Here is a 19974-nt window from a genome sequence, read left to right as displayed (position 1 = left end):
GTACAGTTGGGGGCCAGGAAGAGTAAGGTGTAGTGCAGCCTTATTCTATAGAGACCGAGGCCCCCATCCTACAAACACTTATACACATGCTTGATTTCACCGCGGTTAGTTGTTCCACGGATGTCAGTGGGAGTACTTGTGCTAGTAAAGTTAAGCATGTGAGTGTCTGCAGAATCAGGGCCCTAGACAGATTCCACAACAGGAACACCCCAGCTTTTTCTAAGTAAATATTACCTAGCATGCCAATATGGCACCTGGGTGGGAAAAGCTCCCCTATGGTCTTGTGCCTTCAATTATTCTTTGATTATACAGATTTGATTAAGGGAGGAAGGGAGTTTAGTGGTTCATGCACTGGGAATCGGGAGACATGGGCTGCAGCATAGTCTGGGGAATGAAGGGAATCAGGAGACCTGACTCTGCTACTGACTTGCTGTTTGACCGTAGCCAGGTCACTTAACCTATATGTTCATCAGTTTCTCCATGTGTAAAATGGGAATTATAATACATACTCACTTTTATGAAGAGCTTTGAGATACTCTGATGGAAAGTGCCATCTAAATATCAGTCACCATGATATGCCTAATCTATTAGATCAGTGTTCAGCTGTGTTTGTTTAATTTTGGAAGGCATGTGGAAGTTACCTGTTACTCCGGGACTGCCAAAAGATTCCTCACTGGGAGAGCCATGTACTTGCAGTGTGGAACTGCCTCTGCCACTGTTCAATTTTATTTGGCTCTCCAGGGAGGAGATATCTGCTTGTTTAAAAATAGCCCCTTACCAATATCAGATGGGTTAAGTGAGATATCTACAGCTCAGAAGAGATCTGGTCTGTGGGTTGAGGAGGGAGAGAAAAAGCCCATTGGCAGTTGGTCTGTAATTTGGAAGGGTCAGTACTTTAAGGAAACAGCACCTTAGTTCCCCTTATTCTCAAAGCAATGGAAACCTGATTCCCAAGACAACACCTGTGCAGCTGCATAATGTGGAGTCAAACACTGTAGCTAGTGAGAATATTTAGCCTTCCGTATCATTCAAAGTGCTATGCAGACATTGACCAAGGAATCGTCACAACCCCGCATCAGAGAAAAAAATATCGTTATCTCCGTTTCACAGCCCAGGAAGCTGAGCTATAGAGGAACTTTCGGGCCTTGGTCCCCAGAGAGAATCCAGTCGGAGATGTGATTAGAGCTGAGACGTTCCTCCCTCCTTGTTTTGTGTTCACACCACTAGACTGTGCTTGATAGCAAACAAAGAGATGGACAGTTCCACGAGCAGGGATGAAATTGGTGGCCCTGCAGGCTAAGACTATAGCGTAATCCTGTCTCGTGCGCTGGGATGGAACGAAGCCGATCACTGCTGACGATAGGGAAGAATTTTTTCTCCTTGTTCAGCATTGCGCAATCAGGCTGCTGTCTAAGGTGACTTTTATGCCCTCCTCTATAACATCAAACATTGACCACAGTCCTAGGGACACACAGCAGGACTTGGACTGTTGGCCTGGTTGGGGGTGGCAAATGGACCAAATTCCACACTGGTGCAGGCAAGCACTGCTCTACTGAATTCAGTGAAGAAAAACCAGCAGCCCAGCCCCGTGACTTAGCGATATTGTTCTGCATTGGCCCCAGGGAGAGGGGAGTAGGGCAATTCTTATTGTTCTTTATTATTTGTATTATGGTAGCACCTATGCAGCTAAGGGCCAGTTGAGGATGGGGCTCCATTGTGCCAGGCGCTGGCCAGACAGAGTACTAGAGAGTCCCTTCCCTGGAGAGTTTCCATCCAAAACAGACCAGACCCAAGGAGGGAAGGGGGGGTAACAGACGAGCAGAGCAACAGGTGTAAATGTCACTGAGTGCTGCATGTTTTGTTTAATCCTTCAGAAGGACTTTCATGGGTGCAGGGAGATTTGCTAGATGAGGAGACAAGGGAGGGAGCGGGGCCATAGAAACGGGTAGGGGAGATGAGGGATGGAGCATGCAGGGCAGGTGGTTATTGGAGCTAGCAGCTAGTCAGCACAGGGGAGAGAATGCCCCACTCTTTTTTGCTCCCTGGTGCTGAGGGTGCTGCAGAAGAGAAAGCCCTGGGGATGTGGGGGGGAGGGGGGACACGACAACTCTTATTGCTCAATAGGGACTCCTCTGGCTGACTGAGATGCATCTTGGCCAGAGGCTTGTGGTACTAATGCAGGTGGGAAGGTGCCTCGAAACCACAGAGTCATAGCAGGCTGGGGAGGAAAGAGCCGTTTGATCCCCCTTGCAAAAATGCCATGCCAGTTTCCCAGCCCAAGCACCCAGCCCCTCACCTGTCCTTGCTAGGGAGATGCTAAGGAAGAAACACCCCTCCCAGGTGAGCAGGGGAGGGTGAGAAAGAAATGTGCAAGGCTGTTTTAGATCAGCCCCATCCCCTTGCAATACAGAGACTTGTCTCTCCTACCTATTAATTTTTTAGGGTTCCCCCAGGTATAAGGAGTATTTTCTGGCCTGCTCTCAGTCTTCCTGTATGTTTAATTGCCAGCATAATTGCCCAAGTCCTGTTTCCCAAAGGGTTAATTGCCCAAGTTCCAGTTCCCCAAAGTTACCTTTTTTTTCCGGTTTCAGAGTAACAGCCGTGTCAGTCTGTATTCGCAAAAAGAAAAGGAGTACTTGTGGCACCTTAGAGACTAACCAATTTATTAGAGCATAAGCTTTCGTGAGCTACAGCTGAGATGAGATGCATCTGAGGAAGTGAGCTGTAGCTCACGAAAGCTTATGCTCTAATAAATTGGTTAGTCTCTAAGGTGCCACAAGTACTCCTTTTCTTTTTTTTCCACCCTCTGTTTGCCTTCCAGCGTGTGGCCCACAAAGGGTTAAGCGAGCCGTCCTGAAATGAAAGCGGCTGCTGCATATTTCAAGGAGGCTCTACCTGGGGAGTGGAGAGTTGTCTTCTTCCTGGTAGGGGAGCACCAGGGAGTCGTCTCTATGTGTGGCTGAATCCCAGTGACTTTCTCTGTTGCTGAGGAGCAAACACCTCCCACTCCAAAAGGTGAGTGTTTAATGCGGTGAAACTGTGGCTTTGATTTAACTGGGTTGTGGTGGAGGGAGAGGGAATCCCTCGATGCTAGCCCACAGCTGAAAAACAATGTACTTTTTGAGCTGGAAAAAGTACGGTCTGACCCATTTTGTCTGCACACCTCCCTGGAAGCCAGGAGAGGCAATAGAATGGCCTTTCAGACCCTGCTGTAGTGTTTCCAAGGGACGGATGTGTCCAGAAGTACTTAAAGCTCCCCTGGAATGAGGGAGCAATGTTAAAAAATTCCTATTTACTTTTATAGGTGCTTCTTAAAGAATCAGCCTTCAAGTGCTAAACTGAGGGAGGGCAGCTCTAGAACTGAATTTTGCAGTTGGAACCCATCTCTAATGGCAATTTTGTAAAGGAAACTCACTGTTAGGGGGCTTATTCCTTCACCCGCTTACTTCCCTGGTCCTTCTCGCATGAACAGAGAGCAATGATACCCGAAGTCCAAAGGTGCAAACAATTCGATGTTTATTGGGGTGATCTTCCAGCAAGCATGATTCCCATTTCCTTCCTTAGTGTCCCCCTTCCCAGCTCTGACACCACAGAGCCTTACACCTGTGTCCCTGTTCCCATTTCCGCCCCTTAGCAAAACATAATTCCAATCCCCCCCCTTACTTCCTGATTGATTACAGACTATATAGTAAAACTTGAGTTCAGCTTAGCTATACCTTAACCAATCATTTTACTGAAATTTAACTAACCAATCTTAACATATTGTAACATGATTATTTAACCAATTATATCCCACCACCTTAATTAGTTTACACCCAGCAAAATTAATTATACAGCAGACAGAAACAATCACAGAACCAGACAGAGACCATGCCAATAAACAATAGCAAAGTGGGAACTATAATGACAAAACAATACAGAAGTGAGTATTTCACATCCCAGCTATTGATATGTGAGTTCTTGCCAGACAGGATGCTATCAAACTAAGTTTCCTTTTGCATTTTCTAGGCACTTCCCTTTCTCTGGAGGCGAAAGGCACTATCAGGACAGGATTGTATCCTAACAGCCCAATAGCACCTTATTTCAATATGACTAGTTTGGAACGTGAGGATGTGACCGGTCGCTTCCCAGCTTATGGCAGCCTCTGCTGTTTAGCCAAAGGCCTTAGCCTGAGAACAGGGCCTCAGACTGTCACAGTAAGAGAAGGCCCTTATACCAGCAGACAGTGATTTTGATTCTTTCTTTTATACCTCTAGAACTAGCTAAGTGATAAGAATATACCTAAATTCTTAGAGTATAGGCCTTTATAGACAGGCCTGAATATCTATATCCTAACACCTTTCACTCTTGTCAGCTCTACATGATTTGCTATGGCCAGTGACTTTAACACAGAGCTGAGCCTAGCGCCTGGAAACAGAAAGTTAAAATCAATTAAACTCCCCAGCATTTCATTTCAAATATGAGCTCTGAAGTGTTAGGCTAACTTCCCCAAAGCCTGACTGATTTCACTCATCTAAACTCCATCACACTGGTGTGTCTCAGGGGCCCTCCCCTGCACCCGGCAGCGAAGCAAACAGCTCTTTGCTGTAGCCACAAAGTAGCTTGCTTGGATGTAAACAGTCTCTCTGATGACCCTGAAGCATGTTGCTGAGCAGAGTGAGGCATAAGTAGGTGAACTGCAGACAACAAAGGCGCTTTGATGAAAAACAAGTTTTAAGAAATTCTAGGCAGCTTTATGTAGTTACTCTGGATTTATACAAGTGTAACTTAGAGCCAAATCTGCATATGTGACAGGATACACTCTCGGGGCCAAATCTATGCTGCAAATAAAACTAAGTCAGAGGGTCTGATTATACCACTGTTTCCATCTGTAGCACAGATGGGACCTGATCTGAATTTAAGCCCTGGGGAAAAGTCCTAAAAGCTTTTGTGTCCTTGCATGTTTGTTCAGCCACATCTCTGCTGGGCAGTAGGAAAGGAAAGGAAAAGACAAAACCGCTATTTGTAGTGCGCCCAGTGCGGTATATACAAACCAGGGGCCAAGCTCCCTGCCTCAGAGCTCCCAGCCTAAGACTGCAATCACATCATTCCTGTGGAGCCCTCCTGGATTGCTAGGGCCTGACTCAGAAACTGGTGGGAAAGGCATCTCTAATAAATTGGTTAGTCTCTAAGGTGCCACAAGTACTCCTTTTCTTTTTGCGAATACAGACTAACACGGCTGTTACTCTGAAACCTGGATTTTAAGAGACGCTCTTAGACCAGACCCTCCCTGCCTCTAGTTTCCCCACAACTGTGGTTGTTTACACGGTGAGCTGTCAGGGTCTGTGCTCAGTCGGTGCTTAAAGCACAATGACAAAATACTGGGCTGTTGCTGTCTCCTTCCTTCTGTAGTAGCCCTGTGCCATGGGCTGCAATGGGAGTCAGGCTCATAGGTGCTGGAACTAGGGCGGCCGGGGAAGGGGAGCTGCCCTGGCTTGAAGTGGTTCCATCACATACAGGGTTTACAGATTGGTTCAGTAGCTCTCAGCACCCTCACTGTACAAACTGTTCCAGCCCCCCAGCCAGGCTAGGGCTATGGTCAGTGTTTTCGAGATACTGCTTGATTTAGCAGGCTGAGAGTGTGGGGGTGGTTTCTGCAATGAAACCTGCCAAACCAGCTTCTCTGGCTGTTTGATTGGGTGTCTTCTCTCGCTCAGCATGGGCACACCCACCACAGCTAGGCTAGTGTTTAAGTGCCCCAAGGGTGGAGCAAAATTCCATCAAGGCAGAAGCAAACCTGTGCAGGCACTTGAATTGCTCCTGTAATCTTGCTCCTCCGAGTGCAAAAGTGGGGAGGATCAAGGGGAATTGCAGGGGAGGGGCTGCAGATCCTTTCCCAAGGGCCCTGGCAGAGCAGTGGGGGTGGGGAGGCCAAGGCTGGACTAGTGGAGGGGGCTGCAGGTCATTAGTAAGGGGTAGTGCTTTGAGGTAAACGTGCGCTTACTAGAGCTAGCAATCTGGCTGTCGCCTCTTCTGAATTCCCCCACTTGGACACTCCCATGTGCAGTGATAGTAGAGAGCCCTTTCCTGGGGACTGCATGTGTGTTCCCCTCTGGGCCTCCCTTCCTCAAAACCACTCGGTTTATCTTTGCACTAGGCCTCTCAGAACTCCCTGTGCTGGGCAGCCAATAAAGGAGAGAGCTGGGGCTAGGGGCAATAGAAACTGCTCCTCACCTTGGGCAATGTAGCAGGGTGGAGAATTCAGGACGGCTCTGATTGCCTTCCTGATGCCAGTAAAACTAGCCTGTTTTAACGCCCACTGTCCCGCCCTGCAGAGGAGTTTCGGGTCAAAGACTGCAGCCAGTTCAGACCTAGGCTAGGAGCCTGTTGATTGCATCTGCTTCAGCAGGTGTCTAAGCAGCTGGGCTCAGTCACTGAGCTATCTTTCCCTGTGCCACTCCCCACTGTGCTCTCTTTCTGGCTCCAAGAAAAGGAGGACTTGTGGCACCTTAGAGACTAACCAATTTATTTGTAGCTCACGAAAGCTCATGCTCAAATAAATTGGTTAGTCTCTAAGGTGCCACAAGTCCTCCTTTTCTTCCTGCGAATACAGACTAACACGGCTGTTGCCAGCACACAGTGCCAGAGGCGAGCAACAGCGGTGGTGGGGGGGGTTCGCTACCCAGTATGCTTCACCCAATAATCGCAACGGGGTGGAGAAGCAGAAAAGTTTATTTGAAGCTTCAAAAAGGTACAGGGAGATTAGAATCTCAAATCCTGTACACAGAGCAGAAAGGTTTCAGAGTAGCAGCCGTGTTAGTCTGTATTCGCAAAAAGAAAAGGAGGACTTGTGGCACCTTAGAGACTAACCAATTTATTTGAGCATGAGCTTTCGTGAGCTACAGCTCACTTCATCAGATGCATACTGTGGAAAGCAGAGCAGAAAGTTACACAGGCTTTTATACATCCTTTCTTCAGCATACTTACCAATAGCAAGCTGCCCTAAGTATCCATATAGCCGGCCAATCCAGTTCCCAGCTAGTTTCCTTGTTTTTTGTATCATTTGTTAAACTATACATAAAGCTGCTTTATTCAGCATTGTTCTTCCATATCTGCCCTGTTTGGCCTTGTTTAGTTTCAGGCAGTCTGACTCTGCAACATATTGTTGCAGATCCTCAGCATAACTGCTGTGTGCGCCTCCAGGCGGGGGGGGGGGGCAAGGATACTTGGGCCTAGTGCGAGGGGGCTTCATCGACACTCGTGGTCTTCCATCCCCTCGAGTTACCTAGTAGTCATGCCCAGTGTCCCCAACACGGCTGTTACTCTGAAACCTTTCTGGTTCCAGTCCACCTCTAGCCACAGCCGGGGAGGGCCCAGCTCCCCATAAGGCAGGGGGATTCTGGGGAATTCCTGCAATCCTTCTGCAGAGGCGCCCATGGCCCAGCCTCGCAGGATTTGGCCCTGCCTACACCTTCCTTTTTGTTTTTAAACACAACGGTCTGCTTCTATGGCTCCTCTCTCTGATGGTCCAGTGCTTTACAAAGCCTCCCTGCCCCATTTTACAGGGGGGAGATACTTGTCCTCCATGTGACTAACTTGCCCAAGGTTATGGGCAGAAAGGGAACTAGCGCAGGAGTCCTGACCCCCAGGCTCCTGCTCTAGCCACCAGACAATGCTGCTTTTGTGACTCCGCCTGTGAAAAGATGATTCTGTCTAGAGTGCAGCTGCCCCCTCCCTTAATTTGTCCCTCTCCTCTTTGCACACCTTGGCTTTCCGAGCAGTTGTGCCGCCCCCCTGAGAAGGCTCGTGGCTCTGTGATGGCGAGAGCTGCACCGCTGAGATTCTAGAGCTTTTAGTCCAAATGTTCTGGTGTGTGTTTCTTTTGAAGTTGGGCTTCTGTATAAATTGGTACCCAGACTGGCTGCTTCACTCTGCCTGTCTGCACCGCGCGTCTCTCCCAAGGTAGACGTGCCATCGCGCACACGGTGATCACTAGCGCAGCAGGGATCTTGCAGTATGGAAATAAAAGGTCTGCTGAAGAGTAGCAACCAAAACAAAAATGCCCCTTGCCGGTGTCCCTAAGAAATGTGGCCCCACAGAATATCAAACACTAGGGAATGTTCCCACTGACAAAAGCAGGGACAAAACTGGCTTTGTGGCTAATGTGTCGGACTGGGTGATCTGGGTTCTAGCTTTGGCTCTGCCATAAACATGTTGTGAAACTTGCTCTGTGCCTCAATTTCCCTGTCTGTAAAACGGGGAGAAAACAATGGCTTACTTCACAAGGATTTAATGAGACTTAAAGCCTTCATGTTTGTAAAGAGCTATGAGAGCTGTGGGATCGAATGCACTAACAACAGCGAGGCTACATCACTGCCGGTCCTTATCCCTATTGTACAGATGGGAAAACAAGCACACAGAGAGAGAGAACAGTTTGACCCAGGTCATGCAGCGAGTCAGCAGCAGACATGAAAATAGAACCACGTCCTGTAGAAGGGAAAATAATACATTACAGTTGTTTGGGTGAAGAGATTCTGTAGGACTGTAAGTGGGGTCTGAAAAGAAAAGATGAGATCCCTCCCCAAAGAACATCCTGATGATGTATGGCTTACATATGGGTCTGTCACCTTAGTGGAATTGTCCTTAATAGTCCTTAATTGTATGTATTCCAGCAACTGTGTTTTATATCTTGCATGCATCACCAATCTGGGGACAGAGCATTTAAGTGGCTGGAAATTGAAGCTAGACATATTCAGACTGGAAATAAGGCATAAACAGTTAGCAGCGATGGTGATTAACCATTGGTACAATTTACCAAGACTCGTGGTGGATTCTCCATTATTGAGAATGTTTAAATCAAGATTGGATATTTGTCTTGCTAGGAATTATTTTGGCGCAATTCTCTGGCCTGTGTTATACAGGAGATCAGACTAGATGATCACAATGGTCCCTTCTGGCCATGGATTCTATGAAAAGTCCTTGAAGCAAATAGGGCTTCATGTCTTGATGGCAGAGACTAGAATAGAAATGAAATACTTCTGTATAGGGCCTGGGAAGAAAATCCCCAGGGCTCCCTAGAAATGAAGTGTCTCTGAGGTCCTCCTCACTGCTCCATGTGGTGGTCAGATCATGAAAGTTGATAAGGACTGTGCAGCGCACGTGAGCTCAGAACAGATACCTGGACTCCAGATAATTGTTAAACTATCCATAATAGATACAGACAGGACTGACTCCTGTAGGAATAACTGGAGTCCTTTTTGGTAAAGAACTGGTGGTTCATGACCTGTTTGATCACGTTTCTTACCTTGGCACATCTCATCCATGGTCTTCTCCCAGGAACCTGCCTGTAGATTTTCATCCAGGCAATGAGAACCATCTTGTTGGTTTGTTTTTGTTTATAACTTTGAATTCATTTTTCAAATACAACAAATATACCAAAACACCAGATTCAACATAATACAAAAGTAAAGACAGTAGGATAAAAGCAGTGAAGTAAGATATCTTTCTTCAGAGTATACATTAATCATAGACCTCTTAAAGAGTCATTCCAAATTGTTTTGAATTTTTCAGGCATACCCCTTCTGTAGAATGCCAGTTGTTCATTAGCTGCAAGGTCAGCTGTATCACTGAGCCAGGCATCACTATTTGGTGGGGATTGACCATTTTTGCAGGATTAACTTTTTAGCAATCAAAGATGCACATTGGAACCATGCTGCCTTGTTACCAGGTAATCTCCAGCTATCCAGAATATATACAAGAATGAAACTTAAGTGGGAGGGCTCCAGTTTAGCATACAATATCAAATTGGTCCTTTGACCCACCTCATACCAGAAATTCTTTATACAGGGGCACTCCCAAAACATATGAGCTAATGTAACACCAAGGGAATTATATTTCCAACAGTGGTCAGTATTTATGAGACCCATTACCATTAGCCTATATGGGGACAACTATATTCAAAAAAGTGTGTCTTTTGGTGAATGAGCTGTAGTCTCAGGTCTATAGTTGCTTTTTAAACATTAGATAAAATTGTATTCCACTGGGCCAGAGATAGCTGTGTATCCAAATTTCAGTCCCAAATTTCAGTAGAAAGTTCGCAATCTTTGGCAGAGTTCTTTGGACCAGACAATAATAAAAGGATACCACTGGCTGAGAAAATCCAGGACATTTCCTTCAAAATAATAAACGTTCTGGAGCTCTCAATGCATCCAGTGCAAATACATGTAGAAGTCAATGCTTTAACTGAAGATATTTCCATGGTCCAGAGCAGGGCATGCCAAATTGTTGTTGAAGGTCTACAAGTGGTTTAAATTTATCCTTGTTAGTTAGCTGTGACACAGTCATAATTCCTGTGGCCATCCAGTCCCTCCACATTAAAGTTTTGCTGCTGATTTTAAGGATAGGATTGCTCCAGAGGACCACATCTACATGGAAAAATGGATGGAAGCAGAATTTTTTTAGCTAAATTTGACCAAGCTTGCCTCACAAATGCTATTGTGGGAGCTCTGGAGCCATCAAATCTATAATAATGTGATCCTACAATGCCTGAAAGTGGGAGAGAGTATACTAATTCTTGTTCAGTCTGAACCCAAGGTGGGGTCTGTGGGGTCATATCTAACAGCCACCAAGATGTCGGGCTTAACAAAAAGGAGATATGATAATTTTCCAAGTTGGGAAAATGAAATCCTCCCAGAGACAGGGGGAGCTGTAATTTGTTCAGAACCAGTCTAGGTTTCTTACCTGCACTCCTAAGGAACATTCTGAAAATATTATTGAATTTTTTTAAAATGAGTTTGAGGAATAGAAATAGGGAGCCCCCACAGGACATAACAAAATTCTGGGAAGGACATTCATTGTCAGTATATTAATTTTATCCAATAAACAAACTGAGGGTTAACACACTCTATCTCCCCAAATTGTCAGCCACTTGGGCATTAATTGGATCTGTATTTATCTTAGGAATGTCCTGAATAGTTTTGAGAATTGGTATTCTTAAATATTTCATATAAGATGATTGCCCTTGAAATTCCCAATTTGAGGAAAGGCCTTTGTGGGCATATTTGTTAATGCCTAAGATTTCTGATTTCCCCCAATTAATTTGATATCCTGAGGAATCCAGATTTATTAATAGTGGTTAGAAGGTTAGTGATGGTAACCTCAGGCTTAGACACAAATACAAGAGCATCATCCACAGAGCATAATTTTGTGCTCTTTTCGGACCACCTTGATCCCGTGAATATATTAACTAGCTCGGATGGCAATGGCTAAAGGTTTTAGAGCTAAATCAAACAGAGGAGGAAGGGGGTAGCCATGCCTCGTATCATTCTGTAATGGAAATGGGGTAGAAATAATACCATTGGTAACTACCCTAGAAATTGGGATAGAATATAAAAGATTCATCCAAGCAATACATGGGTCACCAAATCCAAATTTTGCTAACACAGGAAAAAGACAGTCCCAGACTATGCAGTCAAAGGCCTTTACAGTGTGTAAAGAAATGACACCTAAGGGCAATAATATCAATCAGTTGATGCAAATTATCTGAGCCTTGTCTATTATAAAGTAAACCTACCTGATTTATGTGTATAATATGGGATTGGACAAAGTTCTCTCATACAGCAAGAACTTCAGCTAAAATTTTAGCATTACAATTGATTAAAGAAATTGGCCTGTAATTACTATATAGTTCAAGGTCTTTCCCAGGTTAGGAATAACAGAAATTACAGCTCCTTTAAGAGTAGGTGGGAGGGTTAGCTCATCCTGGGCCTCACTGAACATATTCAATAATCTAGGTGTTAAAATTTCAGATAACATTTTGTAAAATTCAGTTGGGAACCCATCTGCACCAGGAATCTTTCCACCCTTTATTTCTGTTATAGCCTGAGTCAGTTCTGTGATTTCTAGAGAAGCATCTAAAAGTTCCTTTTGAGAGTCCGAGATCTGTGGCAGAGACAACCTAGATAACTTTCTAGTGGACTATCTTCCCTCATCAGCTACATAAAACTGTTGAAATTCTTTGAATATCTGACTGTGTTGTATATAACTTATTGTTGCTATTTGTCATGGTAGCAATCTTCTTTCTGTTCGCTTTTTGCTTAAGTCTATATGCCAACAGCTTGCCAAATTCCCAGCAGTTTTGCTTTAAACAGATTACAGCAAACTTAGCTTTTTGGGACAGATGTTTGTGATTTCATGTCTTAGATTAGGGGTGGGCAAGCTTTTTGCCCTAAGGGCCACATCTGGGTGTGGAAATTATATGGCGGGCCATGAAAGCTCATGAAATTGGGGTTGGGGTGTGGGAGGGGGTGTGGGCTCTGGCTGGGGGTGCGGGCTCTGGGGTGGGGCCAGAAATGAGTTCAGGGTACGGGAGGGGGCTCTGGGCTGGAGCAGGAGATTGGGGCACCGGGGGGCTCTGGCTGGGGGTGCAGGCTCTGGGGATGAGGAGTTTTGGGGTGTAGGAGGGTGCTCTGGACTGGGATCAAGGGGTTCAGAGGATGGGAGGGGGATCAGAACTGGGGCAGGGGCATGGGGAGAGGCTCAGGGGTGTAGGCTCCAGTCGGCGCTTACCTCAAGCAGCTCCCGGAAGCAGCAGTTACTCTGGTGAGCTGTTGGGTGGATGTCATGGCCCAAGTCCTGCCTGGGGGCCCGTAGGCATGGATGCAAGATCTGCGATCCTTCACAGGGTGTTAGGGATGAACTTCCCCAAGGGGTAGGGGTGTCTTGCACCTTCCTCTGAAGCATCCGGTTCTGACCCCTGTCAGAGACAGGACGCTAGACAAGCAGGGGAATTGGCCATGTCTAAGAGACGGAGTTTAGGGTAATTCTACACAGCAGCGTGAGCCCAGACTCAAGCCAAACCCACCTTGTGTCCACACTGCAAATGCCCTAACCTAGGGCTCGGAGCCAGGCTCCCAGGAACCTGCAGGGCTGGAGGGCCCAAGCCTGTGTTGAGCTGGGTCCTAGGGTCTGGGCCCTATTGCTTTCCTGCGTGCACGTGGCCCTGGCTTGACTCAGGTCCCAGAAGTCCTCTAGATGTACCCCAGAGTTCCCGGCAGCAGACAAGCAGCGCTGCCGGCAGCCAGTGCAGCGGCCACATGCGCCATTGCTGCCTGGCCGAGATGCTCCCTGTTCCTGTCCTCTTGCAGGGCAGGCAGCAGCATGCAGCACGCCCAGCCCTGGAGCCACACTGCGCCACTCCACACTTGGAGCCTACATTTTATGTCAAACTTCACAACAGACAAAAATAAATAAAAAATCAACCAACCCAAACCCCTTCATTGAACAACCCAGTTACAAATGAAGAATGGCAGAGTTTCACTGTGACAGTTTGACGGCCCTTCTCCTCAGAACAGGTGCACAGGGGCATTTTCCGGCCTAGAACTGGAGAGCCCGGCTCTCACATTAGACGGCTGTTCAGTATAAGCCTTCTCAACCTGCCGTCGGTCTACGGAGACGGCCCCCAAAGGAGGCATTATATGGTTTGAGTCCTAATGCGCCTCATGGGTGCCTGAGTCCATCCGTAGCATCGGCACAGTTAGGAAACAGGGTGGGCAGTAGAGTTTTCCCCCAGGCACCATGCCCACTCCTGCTCTAGGACAAACTCTTTGGCCCGAGGGCCACATCTGGGAATAGAGATTGTATGGCGGGCCATGAATGCTCACAAAATTGGGGCTGGGGTGTGGGAGGGGGTGAGGGCTCTAGGGTGGGGCCAGAAATGAGGAGTTCAAGGTGTGGGAGGGGGCTCCGGGCTGGGGAGTAGAGTGTGTGGGGCGGGGGGTGAAGGCTCTGGCTGGGGGTACAGATTCTGGGGTGGGGCTGGTGTCACGGAGTCACAGAGCGATGCTCTGGAACTACTCCATACGAAGCTAGGCAGGACACTGGGGGAGCCTCCTCTCTGTGAGCAGACTGTCTCCAGGGCAAGAAGCTCACACCTTACACAGCTTCGACCTTCCTGGGTCTGACCTCGGAGCACTCAGCATCCCCTTCTCACACCGTGCGCTTCCCACAGTGAGTCCGCCCAGGCGGGGTCCTGGGGAAGCCAGAGGGCCCTGCACCCCAATTCCGCAGTCAGACGTGACTCTCAGCTAGCCAGGAGAGCAGAAGGTTTATTAGACGACAGGAACACGGTCTAAAACAGAGCTTGTAGGTATGGAAAAAAGGACCCCTCAGTCAGGTCCATCTTGGGGCCAAGGAGACCAGAGCCCCACCTGGGCCTCCCTCCATTTCCCCAGCCAGCTCAAAACTGAAACTCTCTGGCCACTCCTCTGGCCTTTGTCTCTTTCCTGGGCCAGGAGGTCACCTGATCTCTTTGTTTTCGAACACCTTCAGTTGACATCTTTGCAGAGGAAGGTCATCAGTTGCCTGGAGACAGAGTGTTGGCCATTCTCTGTGCAGACGCCATCACACTGGCCCTCGAGGGCTCTGCAACAATCACACCCTTATCCCACCACCTAGATACTTAAGAAATGCCTAGGGGAAACTGAGGCACCCACACAGTATTCAGAGAGAACATTAAGAACTTTCCCACTTCGTTACAGCTGGGGATGAGGAGTTTGAGGTGTAAGAGGGTGCTCTTGGCTGGGACTGAGGGAGGGTGGGAGTTTGAGGTTCAGAGGGTGGGAGGGGGATCAGGGATGGGGAAGAGAGTTGGGGTGCGGAAAGGGATGCAGGCTCTGGCTGGGGGTGCAGGCTCTGGGGTGGGGTTGGGGATGAGGGATTTGGGGTGCTAGAGGATGCTCCGGGCTGGGATCAAGGGGTTCCGAGGGTGGCAGTAGGATCAGGGCAGGGGGTTGGGGCATGGGGAGAGGCTCAGGGGTGCAGGCTCCAGCCAGCTCTTAACTGAAGCGGCTTCTGGAAGCAATGGCATGTCCCTTTCCCGGCTCCTATGCAGAGGCACAGCCAGGCAGCTCTCCATGCTGCCCCATCTGCAGGCACCGCCCCTGCAGCTCCCCTTGGCTGCGGTTCCCGGCCAATGGGAGCTGTAGGGGCGGCGCTTGGGGCGGGGGCAGCGTGTAGAGCAGAGTTCCCTGGCTGCCCCTACATGTAGGAGCCAGAGGAGGGGCATGCTGCTGCTTCTGGGAGCCGCGTGGAGCGGCCCCCAACCCTGCTCCCCAGCTGGAGCGCAGGAGTGGGGCAAGCCCCAGACCCCATTCCCCAGCAGGAGCTCAAGGGCCGTCTTAAAATGGCTGGCGGGCTGGGTCCGGCCCACGGACCGTAGTTTGCCCGCCCCTGGGCTAGAGTGTCAACACTGGTAGGTGGTGGGAGTGCTAGAACTTTGGAATACGTTTCCTTTGACTTGGGCCTGTGCACCACAGTATGGCTGCCAGAGCACTTGGTTTGACCACAGATGAGACCATCCCTAGCCTAGGATTAAAATGCGGTGTAGACAGTCAAGACCAGGGTTCCCTGACACAGGTGAGCTGACCCAAGTCCCACTGCCCCTGGGCTTACATTGCTGTGTAGACATGCAATGAACTCCCCCTGGAGCTAATGACCATCACAAACCTCCCCACCTTCTGCACCGAGTGTGTGTGTGTGTGGGCGTGTGCGTATAGGCGCCGACTCAGTGGGTACTCTGGGGCTGGAGCACCCACAAGGAAAAATTGGTGGGTCCTCTGCACCCACCGGCAGCTCCCCGCCCCAGCTCACCGCTGCCTCTGCCTCCTCCCCTGAACGCGCTGCCGCGTCCTGCTTCTCCCCACTCCTTCCCAGCACTTGTGCCGCGAAACAGTTGTTTCGCGGCGCAAGCGCTGGGAGAGAGGAGGAGGAATAGGGCAGGCTCCGGGAAGTGGCGGGACCGGGGTTGGGTTTTGGGGAGGGGTCAAATAGGGACAGTGAGGGGACGGAGTCGGGGTAGGGGGGGCGCGAGCACCCACCGACGCCAACAAAAATTGGCGCCTGTGTGTGTGTGATTACCAAAAAAAAATCCACAACAAAACACTCCGCTGCACACACTTCTGCCCCTGCGGAGAGGAGGAGAGAACAAACGCATGACAGATGTTAATCACCGTGCTTAATGCATGGCTGGAAGGTGCCCAGATCCTGTGGTGATGAGGGTGGTATAAGAACCTAAATAGAAGAGAACATGTTAGGCCCGTTCCCTTTTCACTCTGGGCTGACCTTGGGGCTGTTTGCAATCCTGTGCTCATACCAGGATTCTCCTATTGCCTTTTCCAAATGTAAACATCTGTTGCAAAGCAAAGAGCAGACTTACTGCGAACAGAGGCAAAAGCCCGAATCCCTGCGCTGCTCTTTGCGTGCAGCAAACAAGGCGCTGAGTGTAGGCTGTCAAACAATGCTGCACATGAGAGAGAGGAATCCTGCAGGTGTCCTGCAGCACTCAGCCTGACACAGAAAATCACAACCAGCTCCATTCCTTATGGCCTGCTAAAGCCAGAGATAAAGGAACATCGTGGGAGGCTACAGGAGAAGTGAGCTAATCTAGTCGCTCCCAGACTGCAGCCTGCAGAGAGATCCCATGGAACCGGCTTCTCCACGTTTCCAGCTGTTAAAATGCATCAACAAACTTTCCAAATTGCTGTCATTTGCCCCAGGGAAGTGAGGCCGAATGCTCATGAATGGCAAGACAGATGGCTCGTGATCATGAATAGGAGGAGAGGTGTCCACCAGCCAAGGTGTGGTCCATGCTATGAAATGTGTGAGGATGCAGCGTGGGCTGACCCCTCCTCGCCAGAAGGATACTAATGCTTTGTGCTTGTATAGCTCCCTTCAGCGGGGACGTCACAGTAGCTTACCCATGTTAATGAGCATTAATTTGATGCCAGCTATGCCTCTAGGGGATACTGCAGTACTATGTATAGCATAAGGATTAGGGGTCCCATTTTACAAATGGGGAAACTGAGGTGACTTGCCCAAAGCAGTGCGAAGTCAGTGGCTGGAGAAGCAACCCTGGAGTCCTGACTCTGGGTCTGCTTATGGAGTGAAAGCTGGGCACAGGCTCATCCACCGAGCTAGCCCCAGTAACAAAGCAGGAAGGCTTCAGAGCGGGCTAGTGAGCTCAATACAGAGCCAGAGCCCATGCCTGGCTTAGGGTGACCAGATGTCCCGATTTTATAGGGACAGTCCCGATATTTGAGGATTTTTCTTATATAGAAGCCTATTACCCCCAACCCGAGTCCCGATTTTTCACGCTTCCGGTCTGGTCACCCTGCCTGGCTTGTAATGCCTGCTCTGGTGCCCAGGCTGCACTGTCTTCACTGCTCCTGGAGTTAGCTGGGGCCAAGCCAGCTGCAGTAGGTGAGCCCAGGCCAGCTTTCGCTGTGCAGACGGACCCTCTGGCTTTACCACGAGCTCCCATTACCTCTCAGAACCCAGGAGTCCTGGTGCCATTAAATCTCATCTAGTGCAAATCCGTTTATGGTGACTGGGAACCATTCTCTTGTGGATGCATCATTAGTGGGATGGCGGGGTGGCAAAAACACTCTTTGCTCGGCATTCTCCTTCCTCCCAAGAGCGCAGAGAGGCTCCCTGCCTGGGGCAGCTGGAATCTGTGTCCGGCGCCCTTACCTGCATGCTGCATTCCCTGTTTCCTGCCTGCACCTAACCTGCAGCTCTCTAGCCAAAGCCAGCTCTGTTCCCCTGGCCCAGCTGCCGGGAAATCCTGGCCTGGAGCCTTGTACCAGATGAGAACGAAGTCCAGGCAGGAGACTGGCTGGGACCGCTGGTCACCTGAGCGCACGTCAGCCTGGTCTCTTGGAATAGGTGTGTCCCGCACCTGGCTGTGTCAGCAGGAGGCGGGCCGTGGAACAGGGGAGGAGCCGGAGCAGCAGGTGTAAGCCCCCATCTCCCTGGGAGAAGGAAGAACTGATTGTAAAGTGCCCGAACCTTGCAGCTGACCACAGAATCTCTCGGCCTCTGCACACCTGCTCCGCATAGATCGTCTCCCTTGCTGCTTGGAGCTCCTGGAACCTTTTGTCCCCAGGGCCAGCCCTGCCCATGGGAGCAGCCAGCAGCCTGGGGCTTTGTGGAATATGGCTGTAAGATTTCAGGCAAGTCTCTTTCTCCAGCAGGTGTGTGCATGTCCAGCGAAACAGCTCCTGGGCCAGTAGCTTTGCAAGTGCTGTGTGTGGTGACAGCCGTCGTGGGGCAGGGGAACAATCTGAAGGGAGAAACAGGGTTTATCTTGCTCCAGTTCCGCAGCAGCCTGTTCAAAGGACAGCAATTCCAGGCGAAGAAAACAATCTTATCCAAGCGGGGGTGGGGAGGGGAGAGGGTCGGGAACTCCCCAAAGGGCAGCGCCGCAGGGTTCCGTTCTCCACTCTTGGCTCTGCACAGCGCTGAGCGCTGTCAGCCGCTCTGCCCGTGTGCAGAATGTTGTGCTGGTGATGGACCCACCCTGGCTCCTGTGGAGAACCGGTACGAGGCAGGCAGCAATCGTGAAAGTGTCCCCTTACGCACTGCCCCCAGCCCTGACCTAGAGGGGCCCCTCCAGTGGGGAGACCAGCCTCGCGGCCCATTCTGCCCTGGGCGCACGGGCCGAGCGTGACCGCCGGGCATCGGGTGTGATGGCTTCCGTGATGGGCTTGCTCCTCCGTGAGGACTGGCTTTGTGCATGGATTGAGACCTGCCAAACGCATTTCGCATAGGGCCTCCAACAGCCAATGGCAGCAGCTTTTGCTCACTCCCAGCCTGGCTGAGATCTGCACCAGCAACCTAGTTCAAGAGGGAAGGAGATGCAAACATCAGGATGATTCTGAGGAAAGTCTGCTCACAGCCCATCCTGCTCCCGTTAAAGCCAATGGCAAAACCCCCTTTGACCTGGACTGGCTCTGTGCACGGTGCAGACATGCTCTGCATGTGGTTGCACCATCCTATCGCTTCTCATGCTGTAGAATCATAGAATTGGTTGGAAGGGACCTCAGGAGGTATCTAGTCCAACCCCCTGCTCAAAGCAGGACCAATCCCCAATTTTTCCCCCACATCCCTAAATGACCCCCTCAAGGGTTGAACTCACAACCCTGGGTTTAGCAGGCCAATGCTCAAACCACTGAGCTCTCCCTCCCCTCCAGTAACCTGCAAACATTAATTTTTTCAGGCATATCCAGATTTGGGTGGTGGTGTATTTTGCTTTCTTGTCACGTTGTGTTTACTACTTTGCTACGCCAGCTGTTCTGAGAAATCCTGTGCTGGGGGGATGCTCTGTCTGCTGAACCTAGGGATTCCACCTGATGCGTAATTTCCCCTGCAGACGGAAGGTTTGGCTAGAAAGGGGCCTGAATCAGAGCTCCCTCAAACTTTCGGGGTATTTTAAATATGGATCTGAAGTTTGCGGCTTGCTCCCTTCTCTAATTGTATCCTGCAGTGCAGCAACTGCAGGGCCTGGTCTGTTCACTATTGACTGTATCAGCTCTGCAGAAGGAAGCAAGATGATCCAGGTTTGATCAGTCTCTGCAGCTTGTGGATTTCAAACCCTCTCTCCAATTCCTGGAGTCTTTTTGTCCACCTGTCCTTTTTGCTTACACCACCTTTTGGCTGTTTCCTTCTTTAGGCATCTGGATGTCTTTCCTGCTCGGGATTCCTCCTCTTGGGTTGTGGAATGCCTCTTGTCCTGCTAACAGATACACTTTCAGCTGAGGGAATGATCAGCCCGGCTGATCTGCTTGGGTTGGGGGGTTGTTTGTGAGCGGTTTTCTCAACGCTGATAAGAGCTTTTGGGCCTGAGCCTCCACACTTACTCTGGTTCGGTGTTGGTGTAATTCCACTGACGCAGTCCTGGGGCTAGGGTTGCCAATTTTGGTTGGATGTATTCCTGGAGCTTTCATCACATGACAATCTCTTTAATTAAAAATTACTCTTTCATTCCTGGAGACTCCCAGCCAGTCCTGGAGGGTTGGCAACCTTGCGTAGGGCAGAGTCAGGGCCGTGGTGGTCACTGAAAAGTGACCAGTCCTAGGTGATGCGGCTGGTGCTGGAGGTTCATTCTCTGGATGCCGGCTGTTGGTTTTTTCACTGAGGGGACAAAGGTGCTGGGAGGGT

At 49.6% G+C, this 19974-nt stretch overlaps 1 protein-coding gene across 1 annotated transcript in view; it reads left to right on the top strand.

Annotated features, from left to right (window-relative positions):
- The first annotated feature begins 2895 nt into the window (after positions 1 to 2895).
- Positions 2896 to 19974, top strand: part of TJP3 (tight junction protein 3) — a 59931-nt gene continuing 42852 nt past the window's right edge. Inside the window, exon 1 of the mRNA XM_084614317.1 lies at positions 2896 to 3015. The gene's annotated coding sequence lies outside the window, so the exon portion shown is untranslated. The remainder of the gene's footprint in view (positions 3016 to 19974) is intronic.

This window comes from Lepidochelys olivacea (genome assembly GCF_965140295.1).
Source record: "Lepidochelys olivacea isolate rLepOli2 genome assembly, chromosome: 25".
NCBI classification, from domain to species: domain Eukaryota; kingdom Metazoa; phylum Chordata; order Testudines; family Cheloniidae; genus Lepidochelys; species Lepidochelys olivacea.
This window is presented reverse-complemented; position numbering and strand designations above follow the sequence as displayed.